Source organism: Symphodus melops, assembly GCF_947650265.1.
Source record: "Symphodus melops genome assembly, chromosome: 1".
NCBI lineage: Eukaryota > Metazoa > Chordata > Actinopteri > Labriformes > Labridae > Symphodus > Symphodus melops.
In genome coordinates this window covers 35,186,640-35,198,690 of record NC_136691.1, presented here as the reverse complement: position 1 = coordinate 35,198,690, position 12,051 = coordinate 35,186,640, and the positions used below count along the sequence as shown (strand labels likewise).

General features: G+C 39.1%; 1 long non-coding RNA gene across 1 annotated transcript; it reads right to left on the bottom strand.

Annotated features, from left to right (window-relative positions):
* Positions 1 to 3,417: 3,417 nt before the first annotated feature.
* On the bottom strand, positions 3,418 to 3,960 carry LOC306829710. The gene is made up of 2 exons (XR_013779897.1): positions 3,892 to 3,960; positions 3,418 to 3,696 (listed from the first exon to the last, which is right to left on the bottom strand). It is a non-coding gene; the product is annotated as an uncharacterized lncRNA (long non-coding RNA).
* Between the last annotated feature and the right edge of the window lie 8,091 nt (positions 3,961 to 12,051).

The window sequence follows — 12,051 nt, the reverse complement described above, 5'->3', positions numbered from 1 at the left end:
TTAGCCTATGCACAGATTACATTATTGACTCAGCTTTATTTATAGATTTTGACATTTGTGTTTTTTATATCTAGCTGTGAATTAATCATCATCATCAGAAATCCCACTCAATATCACATAATATCTCACTACATCCATCCATCCTTATGCATCAATAATGGTCAGAATGGTTGGCTGGGAATGTGCGTTCCATTATATTAAAGCAGCTTCTAAAATGTTTGGTCTCAGAGCCATTTTCCTGCATGGGAAAAGTGTGTCAAAAAGTCCATAAAGCTTTTTTTTAAGCATGTCCGTTTTTGTTCTCTCTGTCACAATTTTTACTTTCCGATTTCCAAACTGCACATTTTTTTATTAAGATTGAATTATGAATGAGTTTTGTCCTGAGGTTAGCTCAGTTTAGAATCACTGCTTTTAAGATTAATACATTAGTTGTTGTTGTTTTTTTTAAATCAGGGACAGTGTACAAAAAATAGTCTCAGAAGAGAGATGCTTTGTACCAGATTTAGCAATTTAGCTCATTTCCATCTGTCGTCCTTTGGCAGGTGATGGCAAGAGTAAAATACAAATCATCCAGTCATGTGCCCACACACACACACACACACACACACACACACACACACACACACACACACACACACATTTCATAAGCGAGACGAAAGACAGAACAATATACAAATATTAAAACATTATATACAAGTTCTCCTGAGATGTAAATGGTTGTCAAGTTGACATATTAATGCTGACAAGACTGGTTACTCAATTTTTTTGGCTGGGTCAAGACATTTTTCACATGGCATTTCACTTGTAATTGCACCAAGCAAAAATACTTAATTATAAATAGAACATCTCAAAAACTTAACAGAAAAGCCTCTTTTCTTAGTTGTCTTACTTTCTCAAAGTTAAGCACTGAGAAAATACAATTGGAAGAGAAAGCCCAGCAGTGATGTTGCTGGGGACAGTCGGGGCATATGGGAAAGCATTGCAGGACTTCGGCTGCTTGCATCATCGTCCAGGCAGGAACAGCTGTGGTGTGTTTGTCCCCCCGGCTCTGGAAGGGCCAGTTCTGTTCCCACAATTCCCACACAGCTTGTCATGCCTGCCCCAGATGCCTCTACCACAGCCGTGGCCTTTTACTCACTATTACCTTCAACTCAGAGTGACAGACAGGTCGGCAATGATTGTCACATCAGATTAATGACAGTGACCACTCTGTGTAGAAACTTACACTGAGGATATTGCAGATGTCAGAGGAGATGGGTCATGTTTCCTTGCGCAAAAAGCCTATGAGGCGAGTCCTCAGGGCCTACGCACAACAACCTGTCAGCATGCAGTGTCCTATTTAGCCCCCCTGAGGATTTTGTAATGAGACAAGTGAAACAGGTATATATTACACCTGCTTTGGATGCAATAATGAGAGGATTAAATGATCTCATGAAGCTTATTTTGTACAATCCTCCCCTTCTGTCTCCAGGATTGAAAGTTGTCATGATGGCAATTTTCCAATTGTTGTTCTTCTGTTCGCTATAAACACACAGTAGGAGTGAAGTCTTACACAGATGAAATCAATGATATTCCAGCCCTTATTAAGTTGATGGTTTATTTTAGTAATTTGATGGATAAAATAAGAACAAAAACATACCATTTCAAGTTGTTTGTCTGACCATGAATGCCGATCTGGTGAGAACTGTATGTGCTCCCCCTACCTGTGCCTTCCCCTTCCTGTCACCTATGCCACTATTATACACACCCCAATACCTTCAGTGTCCTCAGTGGAACAGAATATATAAAGACATATCCACAACTAAATAACATGCTAACAACAAACACAAACTGCTCCGACAGTCATAATAACTTCAAAGATCCGGAAACAAGGATCAGACCAAACTGAATGTTGCATTATTGTGAAAGGAATCAGTTTTATGAAGCTATCATGACAAAGAAACCAACGAAAATCAGACATTAAATATTTTTTAAACAAACAATTAGAGCCATGTTGTTGAGGAAATAAAATGAAAAGTGTTAATTAGGTTTTTATTATGTTTTAATCTTTCTTGAATGGTATATAATTAAGCAATATCAAAGCAGAGGGCGTAACATTGTAATAAATAGAAGCACTCCTGTGTGTGTTGGAGGCAGGAGGCCACCTTTCCCTGCAAATAAATCACAACATCTCGAGTGTGATGCTGTTTTTTAAAACAATTACACAAGAACCCAAACAGTCTATCTCTTCACTCTAGGGCGCCAGGAAGTTAGATTTTAGTGCCATGGGGTTGTTTGCCTCATTTCATTTAAAGAAACACACGCATCAAACTGGAGCGTTCTAAGAGAGCTGGTTTCTGCAGATTCACAAACCTCCTCTGCTGCTTGATTCATGTTATATTTGGACCAAATCACAGCACAGATGTTTTTTTATTTAGAACACAGAGGACTGTGTGAAAAGGTGGAAAAGTGGAATATGTCCTCTGTAAACACTTGCGACACATTGAGCCTCATCCCCATTGAAAAAATGTGTTTTTGACTCTAAGTGTTGCTTTGACAATGACTTACACGATTCTTTACCAGATTGTAATCAAAACATTCAGAAGAATTCTCCGAAGTTATTTCATTTATAATACCTGCAACTACATATTGAATTCTCGTTACTGAAAATCCAAAACTAAAAGAGAGCTTTTCTTTTCCATGTAAGGGATTAAGGTCAGATCCATATTGCGGTTAATAAATGCCAGTATTCTTTGTGATCGGCAAGTATTTGCTATTTGAAATGTATTGATGTATTTGTACCCATCTCTGCACTCAGCTGATGGCTCTTATTCTAGCTCCTGAGTTTGACTTTTAACAGATATCTGAACTATAAGTCTCTGGACCTTAGCCTTAGACCTTTATCAACTTCAACTTTCCGAAGGGCGATTGTTTTTTGTTGACATCAAGCCCCGTGGATTCATCAAATGTAGCTCTAGCGAACGTTCAGTTTGGATGAATATTCTGCAAGCTTGTTTTATTGTTTATTCCCATACTGTGTTACATTGCTTTTCCACACATGCTCAATCCTTTTTTTGTAATCACCAGCTGCTCACAGCACCTGGAAACATCTATCTAGGAGCCCTTCTCCAATCCCTCATTGCTGCTGTCTTTTTCAAATAGGGTTTTCTCTTCCACTAGTTCATTCATGCCATTGTTGTGAACCTCCACCTCCCCATCACCAGCAAGCCTTCGCCGTTTCCTATCATTCTTCTTTCCATCAGCCTCAGATAACAGCATCAGCCATCATCCGGTCAACCCCAGTCCTTTGTTAGATCAGTTACTTCACCCTTTCTTCCTCAGATGATATCTGCAGTCTTTCTGGTCAACTCTATTCTTCAGTTAGATCAGCTTTCATCTCAGCAGCCTCAGAGGACATTTCAACCAGTGCAGACTTAATTGAAATGAACAATTATTTATTAACAATGAAATGTGTGACATTTTTAGATGAAATATGCAAATTCTTTGGGGGGGACAACTTCATGTACTTTGAGGGGTAATGAGGCAGACACAGGATAGGATGTCCCCGTATGGAGTCTAGACACTGGTGGTGGTGAAGAGGAATAGAGGCTGCGATGAGGAGTGGGTTTCAGAATCTGAATCTGGACTCTGTTGAGCTGGATGGAGGTGACGGGGGAGGAGGAGGGTTGCAGCAGTTGCACTGAAATGACAGATAAACTGTGGAAGACAGACTGTTTTAGCATTTAGCAGCAGCAAGAGGATTGATTAAGAGAGGCAGAGACTGGTTGGTTAATTACTTAAATGATACACGCCCATAGTGAACTGATCACCAGAGTAGGAGGGGAGCGGTTTGAGGTTTAATGAGGAGGTGAATGAATTTGTGAAGGAATACAAGTCCATGCTCAAACTTACACTGAGCTCCATAATTAACCATCTTTGCGTCAACCCCTGTATTCACAGTCCAATCAGCTTCTTCGTTGCATATGCCCAGATGACATCATCCTAACGCCTCCACTACCGGTATCTGGACTCCATGGGGGGATAGATCTGGCTGCTTCTCAGGGCGGACATCTTCAATCACCCTGTGTCCCTGTAGAGTTCAAATGCCAAAGATTCTCTGACAATCATTCTATATCACATATGTAAAATAAACATTTATTTTTGAATTATGTACTTGTCTCTCCTTATTGAAATAACATTTACACATAAATACTAACTGTGTCATGCACCACTGCTCTACTGTGCAGCTGCTGTACTTTAGAGAGAGAAATAAGTCTGAGTCCAGTTGATTTACATTCAGCAGGAGATTTTTGCTGATCTCACAAATACATTTTTACCAGTGAGGTCAGAGAAAAAAATGCTGTGTTATGTAATGCACTGTTCTTCTCTACAAAGGAAGGTTGTGTGATAAACTACAACATTAAAATCAATCTCAATGAATAATCTGATCATCAGAGACTTTATTTTTAAAGCCTGTATTAGAAACATATCGGAATCTCTTAGTGGTCAATGTTTAAAAAATCAATAAATGCTAAAATATTTATTCTTTCAACACCTAAAGCCTTTTGTTGCTATCTATACCATTCATTTGAGTTTACAGCAGTTAAAAACTCTAATGTTATTTTTATTTACTGATCTTTTTGCTAAATGACAAGCTGTTATGAAAAGCATGTATCAACTCATTTGTTGCTCCAAGGCAAAACTAAGTTGCTACTTGTAAGAATGTCACTTTGACGCAATCTTTTCTTGGTCCGTTTGTTTTTCACAGACATGTTTTTCGACAAGTCCTCCAATTCATACGACCGTAGATGTCGTCTGTCAAGTTAAGAACGGAGAAATGCCAGAAAGTCGTCACCCTGCCCCGTCACACGGCTTGATGCGCTTAACTATTCTTTTGGGGGAAAAGTTAGCTAGCTTGGACTAGGGTGAGGGGTTAGGGTTAGGGGTTAAACTCATTCGATGACGAACACACATTCACCGGATCGAGGTTATTCATACGTCCGCTAGAGGTCGCTTGCCTCTAAAACGTAAATATGGGTCGTAATATGACGGCCAGTGGAGTTTTTATCCGTCATCTTTGTCTGAAATATTTGTTTTCACTCTTTTTTTAATGAAAAAATGACTTTGGAATTGCGAGGCTCCTGCTTCCTGCGTCTAATTGTTTCCTCTTGTTTAGGGTTGCATTTGCAAATCCTAAATTTGTTGTAAAGAAAGCAGGATAACTGCTGCTGGCCGTTAAATAGTTACAATCCCCACCTGTCTGTGATCTAAATCTATAAAACTGACATCTATAAAACTGACTTTCATGTAGTCCACTGCAGTCAAAAGCCTCACCTGTTCTGTCTGATGCAACATGTTTTGATAAGGCATTAGGGGTCGTGTTAATTGTTTGCTCTGATGTTTAAAGACTTTTGAAAAATAATGTCATGTTGTGGTTACAGGTCAAAATGTAATCCGTGATTACAACCTACTTAATTCATTGCTACAGTTGTCCAAAGAGGAGCTCCCAGGCTCTATACATTTCAAAGTTCTTAGTTTACAACTGAAATATTAGGTACTTTTATTGCATGCGTTACAGTAAAACGATTCAACAGTCAAACATTATTGACCTGCTGAATGTTCCTCTCATGCTTTGTGTGTCGTCTCCTTTGTCATAGCTGTCATTTTCATTTCAGTATGTTTACACAGCCTAGAAATAAATAGTATATGGAGGCACTGGAGCCCTCGTGGGACGTGTTTATTGGACAGATTCTGAGTAACTTGACATCCAATCAGACCAACAGGGATTTCAGCAGCAACGAAGGGGATCAAAACAACTTTTGCACTGCAGGGCATTTGCTGTAATTGCTGTGAATAACACTTTCACTTCTGACAAACCCCAGCACTATTATAATAAGATGATGCATGTGCTGCCACCTCTGTGAACACAGCGTTTTTGCATTTCGTCACTCAGCTTCAAATTCAATTTTCAATTTTTTTTTTTTTTCAAAGTTATATTGGACAAACCTGTGACAGTGACGTGTATTCAGGGACCAACTTGTTCAGATGTTTAACATGGTTGAATAACATACAGGAACCCTAGCTGTGTGTGTGTGTGTTGTTGTTGTTGTTGTTGTTGTTGTTGTTGTTGTGGTGGTGGGGGTGTGGTGTGGTGTACCAGTGCACGTGTCATATATATTTGGAATTTGTTTAGAAACAAAAAAGACCCTCAAACTTTGTCTGAACCTGAATAATTCTCTTCAAAGCTACCAGACTTAACCTGATCGAGTTCAGTTTATTTAGTCTGGTGGCTTTGCAGAGAGCAATAACCATATCCCTGATATGAAGCTTTCAGCACAGCTGAAAAGGACTTCCTGCTCCTCAGACCACCACACCAGCTCATGACATCAGTGTGGAATTTACTGCTAAAGGTTCTGTCGAAATCTCTACTGCTCATCTGCTGGTCCTCATGAGTGTGTCTGTCAGGCCCCCCACCTACAGTTTCGACTCACTTTTCCTACCAAAATCCTGCACCATCAAAGAAAATCTTTCAACCTTTACCCAAGAAACCTCCAAAAAGGATTAAAAGGCCTTTAGTTTTTGTATCGTTAAATGTTTCTTGGCTTTCATTTCTGCTTGTATCAGATTTTAGTCCCAGCTTCTATTAGCAGCCTGCTTGGATTGATTTTTAAACAACATCTGAAGGAGATGTGGAGCAGGGGTCAGGCCCTGATCTTTATTCTATAGCTCTTGAATATTGAATCTTAGACAGACCACTGCAAGAAGCATGTATGCAGATAAAGAAAAAACATCAATTGTATGGATTCTCCTAAAGCTGTATTGGGATGGACTCTATTCTTTGAAAGCAGTATCATCCAGCAGGACACGATACAGGTCCCAAAGCTCCCCTTTCCTTGTTTTCCTTGGAGACCCTTCATTACCAATTACGCAGCTGTCCTGCAAAAACAAAGAACAGTAATTACTCACTTACTTATTGAGTAATTATTGTGCATTGTTTGCGTAAAAAAATTTAATAAAATACTCGAACAAAGATTCAGAAGCATACAGGACGCTCTAACTGTGCCCCTGGATCATTCAATTGTCAAATATAGCTATTAGCTTTCTTTCTTTGTACTCCTAATCAGAATTGTGGATAGTTGCTTTCATATGCTGGTGGTTTTAAATCAAGCTGGAGTGCAAATTTGTCATTTACAATCAGATTCTTTTGTGATCCCAAAGCCTTCACACAAAGTGCTCCCATCAATGTTGTAGACATGTAGAGAATAAGTTACCTTGGAGTCGCAGTAAATCTGTGTGCACACAAACTGGCACCCCTTTCAAAGATTCAAATATTTTCAAGCCCCCTCAGCATACACATCAACACATTAGTATATAGTATGTAGACATACAAACACTCTGTCAGTCAGAATAGCTACCTCAGTGTGACAAGAAAAATAAAAAGACTAACGAGCAGCTTTTCAAGAGGAACCAGTTAAAAGTGATACTGCAACATGAGGCCGCTAAATATTTAAGATGAAACAACATTCGGAGCTTTAAACAGATTCTTTTAAAACCTGACTCTCTGAAGATGAACAACTCTTTGAAAATAAAACTGGATGAAAATCCTCCTGTAAGATTTATACTTCTAGTCCTGCAATGATTTCAGGGAAGAAATCCCAAGCTTCTCTTTGTGTGCAGGATGTCACATCTCCAAGTAGCGTCCTGACTTGTTCGGTATCATGCTGTCAGAGGCTAATACTCTGAAGCACGATCCACGCTGTGAGCTCACGCCATTATACAGTCGAAGCCAAGGCGAGACATGACTCGTTTTTTTTTTTATCTTTGATTTTTTTTTTTTTTTTTTTCGTTTTCACGTCTGATGTAGAGTCATTGTCAGCCTAATGTTTTGGCTACCTGAAAGTCGTCTCCTAAACTTTACCATACTTTGCTAGCTCTGTGAAGAACTGTTTGCATTGATTTTAATTAGTCTTACCAGGCCACACCTATGGGACCCAAGCCCAACTTTGAGAATCACTAAATTACACCCTCAATGCATTCAATTTGAGACTTTTCTTAATAAATGATAGGGGGGGGGGGGGGGGTTGAGAATGTTTACATGGGGTTTTGATGTAAGATGTGAATCAAAAAGAGGAAACATTTAGGACATTGTTTTATTTCATGTGGGAAAAGCAAACTAATCACTATAGGGGGTTTGGGATTTCAAGTTTTCCAAAGCTTTACTGTTCACTGTTCTTTGCTGAGTATACACATGGATGTGAGAAGTGTGTAGAAGCTGAGCTGAAACTTCTGTTTTTCCCCCTGGATTTATCCAGGTTAGTCCCGCTGAGATCAGAGATTTGTTTTTCAAGGTACTTACTGAGAATAGCAGCAACAAACTCAGTTCTTACTTTGGTTGTTGATAAGGTTGTGAATTCCATCCTCCAGAATAAGAGGAGAGAAAAGGTAGATGGGATCTATTCCCTGAACCGCTTTATACAAGAAGACAATGTCCAAGCCAGTGTGTACTTAAAGCAGTCCAGTTGCCTTTAGAATATGAGGTACAATGCTAGGAATAAATATTACTGATACACGCTGTCTACTATATAAAGAAATGTGAGCAGTGTCATTGGTGAACAATAAATCCCCAGAATTAAGGCTTAAAAGGTCGAGCTTGTTCATAGGACCATCAACACTAATGAAAAATACCAACTTTAAATCCACAGAGTCTAAATCTGAGGTCACATTCACCTCAGGCTCCTCTGGACAATTTCTGACTCTTTTTTGGGGGGGGGGTAAAAAACTCACTGGGTAACTCCAATTTATTTTGCTAGGCAGATATTAAAAGACCACAATGAATCAAATTCCAATTTGTACATTGACAGCAGTTGTAAATACTTCACAATAAAGTGTGGGGAAAGTAGCTGGTTTTTAATGGCCTCAAGGAAAACGTGCTTTGGACAGTGTTTAGATCAGGGGTATCCAACCCTGGTCCTCGAGGGCTACTATCCTGCATGTTTTAGATGTCTCCCTCTTCCAACACACCTGATTCAAATGATCAGGATCGTTATCAGGCTTCTGCAGCGCTTGATGATGAGATAATCATTTGAATCAGGTGTGTTGGAAGAGGGAGACATCTAAAACATACAGGATAGTGGCCCTCGAGGACCAGGATTGGCCACCCCTGGTTTAGATGCATCATGAAGATTGATGCAAGTAGTGGCAGTTACCTCTGTGTATCAATAGATGGCATTAGATCCCTTAATGAAGTCCCCTTTACGCCTGAATTGGTTTCCATTTTATATTTATGTTGGGGTATTTTTATGAAGGGGGAAACGTTTTCCACTATACATATATATATATAAAGACAAACTCGTTCCTCTAAAAAAACCTGTTTCTCCTTAAGTTCTTCAAAGTTCACTTCATGAGAGTTTTGCTGACAGATTTGAAAGACACTATCCTGAAAACCTGTAGTTAATATGAAAGGTTCTTTTCTGGAACAGTGATTCATTCATTTCTGCAGAGACCAGAGGTGAGCACTTCAGCCTCCCAGAATACCTTTGGGGGGAGCTTTGTGATTATTTCAAAGCGTCTTGGACTAATTGCCAATACGCCTGACCAGTGACCTGAAAACCAAAGCTCTGGGGGTTTTAGACTTCGAGATATAAGTAAATTTTCATTTTCATTCATATCACAAAATATGTTTTTAAAGCAAGGCAAGTTTTTTTAGACTATATAAAACATTATGACACCTCTGATGAAGGCTGCAGAGGCAAAGTAGCCGAAACTGGTCAGGTAAACAATTTTACCTTCCTGGCCTTTAAAAAAAAAGTTATTATAACATTTCAGCAACAAGGCGATTCACAGTTCTTCACACAATACAGAAACAGATCAAATTTAAAAATCACTAAAACAAACCATTAACAATCACAGAGAAGATTTAACATGCAATATGTCTAAACAAAATATAGAACTAAAGACGCAAAAAGAAGACCCTCAACTGTAGAATGCAATCATGCTGTCTGCTCTGCGTGCCTTTCAGTGTCGCAGCGCTCTAGTCGACCGAGTCTTATCTTCCCAGCGGACACAGAGTCACCTGCTGGTTTTGCCAAATCAAAATGGATTCTGTTCAACAATCCACCCTCGATTTAGGCTCACAGTTTGTTCCATCTGAGTCAGGCAAAGATGACAAAACAACGTATATTATTTGTATATGTTTCAGAGGCTGACCTTAAAGGTGCACTATGCTGATTTGGTGAAATTTGAAAGTTGAAGAACTGAAACAATTCTTTGTTATACTTTCTGAACTAAATACACAGACTTTATTCAAATGAAAAATGAGTCCTAGGAACACTGTTTGGAGCTCAAAAGCCAACAGGAGAGTTACTGTCACTGTTACATTTTTCTCTGAGGACAGTTTGTTTATATAGTCACATAATCTGTAAATTTCTACAACTTTCAGATTCATGGAGAAACACTACATAGTGCACCTTTAAGTAGTGGGTGAAACCTAAAGTTGTTGTTTGTTTGTTTGTTTTTTACTGTAGCTGAGCCTTTTTGTTCACAAATAGATTTCGGTAGTTGGATGCCAAGATTTATGACTTAACATTTCTAATGATTTATTTTAAATAGCTGAGAGCCACATCTCTTATTGTAAAAGTCTTTGCCTGCATTGTGTACAAATATCATATTGACAGTCAAAAACAGGTTATTAACTGTGTGACTGCAAAGGGTTTGGAAATAACAAACCAGAGGTCAAATGCTGCTTTAATTAAAGTTGGAAAGTAAGTCCAACAAATGTAGCAGACAGTTGCTGCAGTTGTTATAAAGTGCCTTCTCGTGCTCACATTGTGGACAGAAAAAAAAAAAAAGACTGTAAATAGGCTACCTCTACCTGAGGTGAACAGCTGTTGACCACCAGAGGGCGACACCGGTGCACGCACGTGTCAGGTCAATTAAGAATAAAAGATTGACAGGTTCATTAACCAATGTTTGGCTGCAATATCTGGTGATTATCCAATGAGGGTATCTGAGGAAAGCTACCGTCATCGATCTAACGCTGGAGTTGTCTGTCGAGCTCATTTCATCGTCTTCAAATTCATCGTGAGTTGTCCCACTGTAACACGACCTGCAGGTGTGTTGTTATTCGCTAAAATTAACAAATATTGCACATTTTCCAGGAATGTTTCGGCTTCTTTATTTTTTTCATTTTTAGAGGCTACTTAACCGACTTCTGTGTGATTGTCCTCAACACGTGGCTCGGTTAGCTAACGCATGTTACTTTACATCAAGGGTAGCCAACCCTGGTCCTCGAGGGCTACTATCCTGCATTTGAATCAGGTGTGTTGGAAGAGGGAGACATCTAAAACATGCAGGATAGTGGCCCTCGAGGACCAGGGTTGGATACCCCTGGTTTACATTTTAGCTAATGGAGGTGCGATGCTGTGCAGAGTTAAGTCTGTTTTATTGTGTTCAAGTTAAGTTTTCAATTAATTATTTTTAAGTAGTTTCGAAAAGCTAATATGTCTAAAGTGAGCTACTTACTGTTCCCGTGAACTTTGAAGTCAGACATCCACATATTAAGATGTCAAAAATGAGGTTACTTTAAAGAAAAGAAAAAATGACTTGGTGAAGATAGCAGTCTCTTTTTAAACTTTGCCCTTTATACAGTAATGCATTACTTTTTTATTTTTGCTCTCGATTTAAATGTGCATTTTGTGAGATAGGCCTGAGTTATCTACACTCAACAAAAATATAAACGCAACACTTTTGTTTTTGCTCCCATTTGTCATGAGATGGACTCAAAGATCTAAAATTCATTCCAGATACACAATATTACCATTTCTCTCAAACATTGTTCATAAATCTGTCTAAATGTGTGATAGTGAGCACTTTTGCTTTGCTGAGACAATCCATCCCACCTCACAGGTGTGCCACATCAAGATGCTCATCAGACACCATGATTAGTGCACAGGTGTACCTTATACTGCCCACAATAAAAGGCCACTCTGAAATGTGCAGTTTTGTCTCACAGCAAAATGCCACAGATGGCGCAAGCATTGAGGGAGCGTGCAATTGGCATGCTGACAGCAGGAA